The sequence below is a fragment of the Gorilla gorilla genome, chromosome 1, assembly GCF_029281585.2.
Source record: "Gorilla gorilla gorilla isolate KB3781 chromosome 1, NHGRI_mGorGor1-v2.1_pri, whole genome shotgun sequence".
Taxonomy (NCBI): domain Eukaryota; kingdom Metazoa; phylum Chordata; class Mammalia; order Primates; family Hominidae; genus Gorilla; species Gorilla gorilla.
The window spans coordinates 56,742,888-56,752,609 of NC_073224.2; the positions used below are offsets into that span (position 1 = coordinate 56,742,888).

The 9,722-nt window shown below is 43.7% G+C and overlaps 2 non-coding genes across 2 annotated transcripts; both read left to right on the top strand.

The window, feature by feature from the left end:
• Positions 1–150: 150 nt before the first annotated feature.
• On the top strand, positions 151–257 carry LOC115932140 (U6 spliceosomal RNA). The gene has a single exon (XR_004068469.1). It is a non-coding gene; the product is annotated as a U6 spliceosomal RNA (small nuclear RNA).
• A 6,111-nt stretch (positions 258–6,368) lies between these two features.
• On the top strand, positions 6,369–6,472 carry LOC115932192 (U6 spliceosomal RNA). Its single transcript, XR_004068514.2, has one exon. It is a non-coding gene; the product is annotated as a U6 spliceosomal RNA (small nuclear RNA).
• Positions 6,473–9,722: the final 3,250 nt, after the last annotated feature.

Here is a 9,722-nt window from a genome sequence, read left to right on the forward strand (position 1 = left end):
TAGAAACGGGGTTTCACCATGTTGGCCAGACTGGTGTTGAACTCCCAATCTCAAATGGTCCACCTACCTCAGCCTCCCAAAGTGCTGAGATTACAGGTGTGAGCCACCTCGCCTGGACAGGTTATTTTTTCAATTAAAACAATAGATTAAGTGCTCACTCCAGCAGCACATATACCAAAATTGGAACAATACAGAGAAGATCAGCATGGCTTCTGCACAAGGATGACATACAACTTCATGAAGCGTTCCATATTTTAAAAATTAAAAGAAACACACACACACACACACACACACACACACACACACACACACACACACACAAAACCCCCAATAGATTAAAATATATCCTGAATCTGGCCAGGTGTGGTGGCACACACCTGTAATCCTATCACTCTGGGGGGCTGGAGCAGGCCGATTGCTTGAGCTCAGAAATTCTAGACCAGCCCGGGCAACATGATGAAACTCCTTCTCTTTTTTTGTTAAAATTTTTTAGTTTAAAATGTATATTTAAATTTTTAAAAAATATATATCTTGAATCCATCATTAAGCAGCTCATGTTCTCTCTCTGTCTTACTCTGCAGGCATATCATTAGGTTATTTTCCTCTTGAAGACATCAATTTTGTTTTGGTTTTCTTTTTGAGACAGGTCCTCACTCCTGTTGCCCAGTTTGGAGTGCAGTGGTGCAATCTTGGCTCAACCTCTGAGTTCAGGTAATCCTCCCACCTCAGCCTGCCTGGTAGCTGGGCTACAGGCGCGCACCACCATGTCTGACTAATTTTTGTATTTTTTTGTAGAGATCGAGTTTCACCATGTTCCCCAGGCTGGTCTCAATCTCTTGAACTCAGATGATCTGCCTGCCTCTGCCTCCCAAAGTGCTGCAATTATCCTCATGAACCAATCTGCTCAGTCGCCCTTGGTTTTCTTATGTTTCAAGTAACAGAAAGCCCAGACAACTGTCTTCAACAATAAGAAAAATATACTCTCCCTCACTCAATAAGAGGTTTAAAAGTGGGGCAGCCCCAGTGCTGCTTAATCCATGGCTCAGTGACCTCATCAGGGCCCTATTTCTTTCTGTCGCTGCCGTTGTCAACATGTTGACTTATCCTCTGATAGCTTTCGTTGTTGCGGCGTGGCTGCAGCAATTCTAGGAATCACATTGGAACAACAACAACAACAAAAACAATATCCAATGCAAGAAATTAGGGTATTCGGTATTCTGTTTTATCTTTTTTCTTTTTTTCTTTCTTTCTTTCTTTTTTTTTTTTTTTGAGACAGAGTCTTGCTCTGTCACCAGGCTGGAGTGCAGTAGCACACTCTCGGCTCACTGCAACCTCCGCCTCCCAGGTTCAAACGATTCCCCTGTCTCAGCCTCGTGAGTAGCTGGGTCTACAGGCATGCACCACCATGCCCAACTAATTTTTTGTATTTTAGTAGAGGTGGGGTTTCACCATGTTGGCCAGGATGGTCTTGATCTCCTGACCTCGTGATCCACTCACAGCCTCCCAAAGTGCTGGGATTACAGGCATGAACCACCGTGTCTGGCCCTCTTTTTACAGTCCAGAAAAGAAATACTCCAAATAAACCCCCTGGAAGATTCCTTTTTTTTTTTTTTTTTTGAGATGGAGGCTTGCTCTGTCACCCAGGCTAGAGTGCAGTGGCACAATCTCAGCTCATTGCAACCTCTGCCTCCCAGGTTCAAGCAATTCTCCTGCCTCAGACTCCTGAGTAGCTGGGATTACAGGTGTCTGCCACCATGCCTGGCTGATTTTTTTGTATTTTTAGGAGAGTTGGGGGTTCACCATGTTGGCCAGGCTGGTTTCAAACTCCTGACCTCAAGTGATCCACCTGCCTTGGCCTCCCAAAGTGTTAGGATTACAGCGGTGAGTCACCACGCCCAGCCAGATTCCTCTCTATGTCATTGATGAGATACTAGTCACATGCTCACCCCATAAACCAGTCACTGGGAAGGGGAATGGAATGGCCATTAGAATATTCAGGACTTATCCCTGAGCTGAGCTCACTATAGGGTTACTTTTCTTTTCCCTTTTTTTTTTTTTTTGAGACGGAGTCTTGCTTTGTTGCCCAGGCTGGAGTGCAGTGGTGCAATCTTGGCTCACTGCAGCCTCCGCCTCCTGGGTTCAAGCTATTCTCCTGTCTCAGCCTCGTGAGTAGCTGGGACTACAGGCACACGCCACTATGCCTAGATAATTTTTGTATTTTTAGTAGAGGGGTTAGGCCATATTGGTCAGGCTGGTCTCAAACTCCTGACCTCAGATGATCCACCCCCCACCTCAGCCTCCCAAGGTGCTGGGATTACAGGCATGAGCCACCACGCCTGCCTGGCCTTATAGGGTTACTTTTCTAGAGAGGAAAAATTGGGTGTCTGTTGGCAAGGAAGAAAGAGAGTAGGTTGGGGTAAGCAATCAATACTGTGTGCCATGTCCCTTAAATATTTTTCTCTTGCCCTCGGTAACACCTATGACATTTTAGCAATCATTAATTTCACATAAGTAGGCAGGACAGAGTTTGCAGAGTTGGAATGGGACAGTCTGTTTGTGGAGGACTTAACATCCTGAGGCAGAAAGGAGGCTTACATGCAATGAGGCAAGAGAAATGTATGTGGATCATTGAGGTGGGTTAACTTGAGTTCACACCTATCAACGAACCACCATTTCTTAACCAACTGTGTTAAAATATGATGTGCAACAGGCGAAATCTCTGGTAACCAGAAATAAACCTGAAGCCATACAAAAAGCTTAGAAAGCCTGTATTTCCCTAGGATTTTATGCCAGCAATACAGAAGCTGTAAAAACTGCCACCAACTGACCAGGGCACCATAATGACCTGGGCAGTCATTATCATAATGCACAGAGAAATTGCAGAAAGGAAACAAAATTGGTGGCTGGGTATGGTGGCTCATGCCTATAATCCCAGCACTTTGGGAAGTCAAGGCAGGAGGATCACTTGCATGCAGGAGTTTAAGACCAGCCTGGGCAACGTAACAAGATTCTGTCTCTACAAAGAAAAGAAGAAAAATTAGCCAGGTGTAGTGGCGATCGCCTGTGGTTCCAGCTACTTGGGAGGCTGAGGTGGTAGGATGGCTTGAGCCTGGGAGATGGAGGCACAGTGAGCTGTGATTGGGCCACTGTACTCTGCCTGTGTGACAGGGTGAGACCTTGTCTCAAAAACAAAAATAAAAACAAAAAAAAAAGAAAAAAGAAAGATAAAAGAAAACTGGGCTTGTCAGAACATTCACAGAGAGCTGGCAGAAAGTAGAATAAAAATGTATGTGGTCCTTATATATAGATATTATCTCATTTGAATATTCCAGTCCTATCTTCTGTCTCACTAATAATAATAGCAAATGTTGGCCAGGCTCGGTGGCTCACGCCTATAATCCTAGCACTTTGGGAGGCTGAGGCGGGTGGATCACGAGGTCAGGAGATCAAGACAATCCTGGCCAACATGGTGAAACCCTGTCTCTACTAAAAATACAAAAATTAGCTGGGCGTGGTGGTGTGCGCCTGTAGTCCAAGCTACTCAGGAGGCTGAGACAGGAGAATCACTTGAACCCAGGAGGCGGAGGTTGCAGTGAGTCAGGATCACACCATTGCACACCAGCTTGGGTGACAGAGTGAGACTCTGTCTCAAAAAAAAAAGCAAACATTTAAATAGGAATTACTGGGGACCTGACACTGTCCTACACACTTTATATTAACTAATTTGTTCAACAACACTGTAAGGTACTACTATTATCATCACTCCCATTTTAAAAATGAAGGAAGAACTGAGGAACGGCCAGTCGTAGTTGCTTACGCCTGTTATCCCAGCAGTTTGGGAGGCCGAGGTGGGCAGATCACTTGAGGTCAGGAGTTCGAGACCAACCTGGCCAACATTGTGAAACCCCATCTCTACTAAAAATACAAAAATTAGCCGAGCATGGTGGTGCGTGCCTGTGGTCCCAGCTATTAGGGAGGCTGAGGCATGAGAATCGCTTGAACCCAGGAGACAGAGACTGCGGTGAGCTGAGATCATGCCACTGCACTCCAGCCTAGGCAACAGGGCAAGACCCTGTCTCAAAAAAAAAAAAAAAAAAGAATTGAGGCACAGAGAGATTGTGAAGAGATCGTAAGTGGAAGAAACGGAGACTCCATTATTTATTTTTTGCCCCTAGCCACTATTCCCTATGGCTTCTTTTAGGAAGCTTGAGCCTGTCAAAGATGCCACTTTGATAAGCTTTTGCCTTAACAAGTTACTTCACTTAACTCTAGTAAAGAATGTTATACTATATGAGCATGTTAAATAATTCTTTGACCATTAGTTTTCTTACTAGTTTTTTTTAATGATTGTTTTGTGTTTAACAACATTCTCTAAGTTTAAATAGAAAATTCAAGCAAGACTTCAGTTAACACCACTGACAAACATAGAGCTAGAAATCATACATTATTTGTGTGTGTGTGTATGTTACGGGGGACTTTCTACTGTGACAATAAATAATCTTAGAGGCAATGATAATTATATTTGAATGTGCAAGTCACTATTTTTCTAGAATACCTTTAAACACATAATTAGGTCTTTTATTCTTATATTCTTTTTTTTTTTTTGAGACGGAGTCTGGCTCTGCCACCTAGGCTGGAGTGCAGTGGTACAATCTCGGCTCACTGCAAGCTCCTCCTCCCGGGTTCACACCATTCTGCTGCCTCAGCCTCCCGAGTAGCTGGGACTACAGGCGCCCGCCACCACACCCAGCTAATTTTGTTTTGTATTTTTAGTAGAGACGGGGTTTCACCGTGTTATCCAGGATGGTCTCGATCTCCTGACCTTGTGATCCGCCCGCCTCGGCCTCCCAAAGTGCTGGGATTACAGGCATGAGCCACCGCACCTGGCCTTTACTCTTATATTCTAAAAATGTTTAATTAGAAAAGGTCTGTTCATCAGTGGATGAATGAACAAAATATGGCCTATATACACAATGGAATATTATCCAGCCATTAAAAAGAGTGAAGTTGGCCGTGTGTGGTGGCTCATGCCTGTAATCCCAGCACTTTGGGAGGCTGAGGTGGGCAGATTGCCTGAGGTCAGGAGTTCGAGACCAGCCTGGCCAACAAGGAGAAACCCTCTCTCTACTAAAAATACAAAAATTAGCCAGGCATAGTGGTGGGCGCCTGTAATTCCAGCTACTCGGGAGGCTGAGGTTGGAGAATTGCTTGAACCCAGGAGGTTGAGGTTGCAGTGAGCAGAGATCACACCACTGCACTCCAGCCTGGGTGACAGAGCGAGACTCCATCTCAAAAAAAAAAAAAAAAAGAGTGAAGTTGTGTTATTTGCAGCAACATGGATGGAACTAGAGGTCATTATGTTAAGTGAAATAAGGCAGGCATAGGGAGACAAATATCTCATGTTCTCACTCATACAAGGGAGCTAAAAAAGTAGCTCTTATAAAGATAGAGAGTAGTTTGGTGGTTACCAGAGGCTGGGAAGGGTAGCAGGGAGAGGGGGATGAAGAGAGGTCGATTAATGGGTACAAATACACACTTAAAAGAAATAAGACCTGGTGTTCGATAGATCAGTAGAGTAACTACAGTTAACAGTAATTGACTGCACATTTTATGTTTGTTTTTGTTTCTGTTTGAGACAGGGTCTCCCTCTGTCACACAGGCTGCAGTCCAATGGCACAATCAGGCCTCACTGCAGCCTCAACTTGCTGCACTCAAGCAATTTTCCAGCCTCAGCCTCCTGAATAGCTGGGTCTACAGGTGTGCACCACCAAGCCTGGCTAATTTCTGTATTTTTTTGTAGAGGAGTTTCACCATGTTGCCCAGGCTGGTCTCAAACTCCTGGGCTCAAGTGATCTGCCCTCCTCGGCCTCTCAAAGTGCTGGGATAACAGGGGTGAGCCATCACACCTGGCCAGGATAGAATAATTAAAATAGCTGGAAGAGAATAACTTGAATGCTCCTAGTTAAGGTGATGAATATCCCAATTATCCTGATTTGATTGTGTAAATGTATTAAGTTATCCCATGTACTCCGAAATATGAATCTCTAATATGTATCAATTAAAAAATAGTGCTCAGGCCAGGTGTGGTGGCTTATGCCTGTAATCTCAGCACTTTGGGAGGCCAAGGAGAGTGGATCATTTGAGGTCAGGAGTTCAAGACCAGCCTGGCCAACATCGCGAAACTCCATCTCTACTAAAAATACAAAAATTAGCCAGGTGTGGTGGTGCACACCTGTAATTCCAGCTACTTGGGAGGCTGAGGCATGAGAATCACTTGAACTTGGGAGGTGGAGGTTGCAATGAGCCAAGATTCTACCACTGCACACCAGCCTGGGTGGTGAAGTGAGACTCTGTCTCAGAAAAAAAAAAAAAAAATAGTTCTCATATACTAAAAGCTGGAACAATACAGAGCAGATTAGCATGGCCCCTGTGCAAGGATGACACACAAATTTGTGAAGTGTCTCATATTTATTAAATTTTTTTTAATATACATTTTTAAAAATAAAAAAATAGGTAGACAGCAGTGGCTCACACCTGTAATTCCACTACCTTGGGAGGTTGAGGCAGGAGGATTGCTTAAAGCCAGGAGTTTGAGACCAGCCTGGGTAATATAAAGAGACCCCATATCTAAAAAAAAAATTTTTTTTAATTAGCCAGGTGTGGTGGCACATGCCTGTAGTACCAACTACCCAGGAGGCTGAGGCAGGAGGATTGCTTGAGCCCAGGAGTTTGAGGCTGCAGTGAGCTATAATTGTGCCACTGCACTCCAACCTGGGTGACAGAGCAAGACCCTATCTCAAAAAAAAAAAAAAAAGATAAATAAATAAAATGACCGTCAAATTGAAAAAATAAATAAATAAAATACCCCCCAAAACACACAAAAGGTCAACCTCAATTTTTAAGTGATCTAGCAATACAATGGAGCTATGGCATGGGACTCATGGTAGCTATTTCAACAACTGGAAATAATTCAGATAATCTTTTGCAAATGTAATTAAATACATAATTTGCTTTATTTGATGGATTTGTTTTTAAAAATTTAGATGTAAGCCAAATTTAGCAAAATAAAAACATCCTATTTACTGTTCAATGCAAGCTTGTATTCCTTGTGTAAAATGGAAAATCCTTCTGCAGTGTTGATATCTACTTTCTGATTGATTTGTCTTAAAGTTTGCAACTTTGAATCCTTTCTCCTCTTTTCTCCTCTCATTTTTTATCCCTCTCCAACTTTTTTTGTGTGTTTGCTCACTTACTTGAACAAAGTGCATATCCAAATAAGTTACCTAAGATTGATTGCCATAAATCTGAAGCCTTTGGGCCATATTTTTAAAATTATTAGGCTGGGTGCGGTGGCTCACACCTATAATCCCAGCACTTTGGGAGGCAGTGGTGGGTGGATCACCTGAGGTCAGGAGTTCAAGACCAGCCTGGGGAACATGGTGAAAACCCATCTCTACTAAAAATACCAAAATTAGCTGGGCACGGTGGGGCATCTCTGTAATCCCAGCTACTCAGGAGGCTGAGGCAGGAGAATTCCTTGAGCCTGGGAGGCAGAGGTTTCAGTGAGCCAAGATTGCACCATTACACTCCAGCCTGGGTGACAGAGCGAGACTCCATCTCAAAAAAAAAAAAAAAAAAAAAAAAAAAAAAAAAAAAAAAAAAAATCTCAAACTGCAACAAAAGCAAATCTGCAGTCACATCTTACTTCCTTGCTCTCAGGGTATTTGGTCCCCACTGTGTCTGTTATCCAGAATATCTAGCTGGACTCCCAGCAGCTACAGAAAATTTTAGCGTTGGGCTGATTTTTTTTTTTAAGTCCATTATCCACTATCCAGGATTACTACAGTCAAATGAATAGACATTCATTGATAACCTACTGTGTCCTTCCAGAGCTGTCCTAGATTTTGTGGGAGACACAAAGAATCAGAATGACAGAGCAGTGGGACTTTGGAGCTGAAAGGGTCATCATAGTTTCAGTTCAGCCTCCTTGATTTAAAGAACCTGATAACCAAAGGTATGTAGGGCCTCACTGAAAAGCCCACATGTGGTCACAGAGCCAGGAGTGGAGCCTGCAGCTCTGGACTCTCACATGGTTATTTATTACCTGATTACAGGAACATACTTAGGTGTTTGCTTCATGGCATGCACTGTGTAGGGCACTGGAGGTTCAGAAATAAAAGCCTTCCGGGAGAAAGGTAAGGACTTTCCCTTCTGGGGAAAACAGGAGGCAAGTGAAATCAGTGCAGTGGGGTTTTTTTTATTGTTGTCATTTTACGGTTTTTATTTTTATCTTTTGAGATGGAGCCTTGCTCTGTCGCCCAGGCGGGAGTGCAGTGGTGCGATCTCGGCTCACTGCAACCTCCATCTCCCAGGTTCAAGCGATTCTCCCACATCAGCCTCCAGAGTAGCTGGGATTATAGGCGTGTGCCACCATGCCTGGCTAGTTTTTGTATTTTTAGTAGATACGGGGTGTCATCATGTTCACCAGGCTGGTCTCAAACTCCTGACTTCAAGTGATCCGCCCACCTCGGCCTCCCAAAGTGCTTGGATTATAGGTCTTAGCCACCACACCCAGCCTATTTTGTTTTTGAGACAGAGTCTTGTTCTGTCACCCAGGCTGGAGTACGGTTGCGTGATCACAGCTCACTGTGACCTCAACCTCCCAGGTTCAAGTGATCTCCTACTTCAGCCTCCCAAGTAGCTGGGACTACAGGCGTGTGCCACCACATCCAGCTACTTTTTGTATTTTTAGTAGAGACGGGTTTCTGTCACAAGCTGAGGCCAAGTCTGCGAAATCAGTGACACTCCCCAAGGCACCCCCCCAAAAAATCCCAAGATACACTGTCCTCCTTTACCAGACCACTCTCTATATTTCATTTTATGCTGTGTCAACTTGATATCAAAAAAGGACTGTAAAAATATTCTTTACAAAAGAAACAAACAAACAAACAAACAAACATGAGTTTTGCCATGTTGGCCAGGCTGGTCTCAAACTCCTGTGCTCAAATGATTGACCCATCTTGGCCTCCCAAAGTGCTGGGATTACAGGCATGAACCACTGTGCCTGGCCTTATGAGGATAAACTCAGGCGGCTGTGGAGGCCCAGGAAGTGCACCAAACACAAATTCAAGGTGGGGATGAGGCAAGGAAGCCTTCTGGGAGTAAGTAATGCAAGACCTGAGTCTTGTGGGATGGGTGAAAACAGGAAAAAGCCAAGTGAGGAATGGTGTGTTACTTATTACTGAGAGGGGAATAATATACCCATATGCAAATTAAGTTGCAATAAAATAATAGAGGTGGTATACCAAGGCCATATATAGCTAACTTCCAAATGAATTGAAAACCAGTCATTTTTCATGGAATTCAGAAGAGGAATATGTGGACAGATTAAAAACATGGGCAGAACAGATGCTCCAAGTTGTTCGGTTACATGGTTTTGTTTTTTGTTTTCTGTCACAGTAAGTCCTGTGGTGAGGGGAAGAACCCACTTTGGAGGTAGAAGATAGGAATCCCAGTTTTTCTGTGTACTGGACAATATAGCCTGTCTGTACACCAAGTATAATAATGCTGAGCTCACGGGACGGATGGTGGTGATGATTAAATGAGATGCCGAAGTTCTGAGTGCTCCATTACGACCCATCAGCTGTGATGTGTCATCCATATGTCATTAGCATATAACCATATAAACCCATCTTTAATCAGAGCACTGGACTGTAAACACC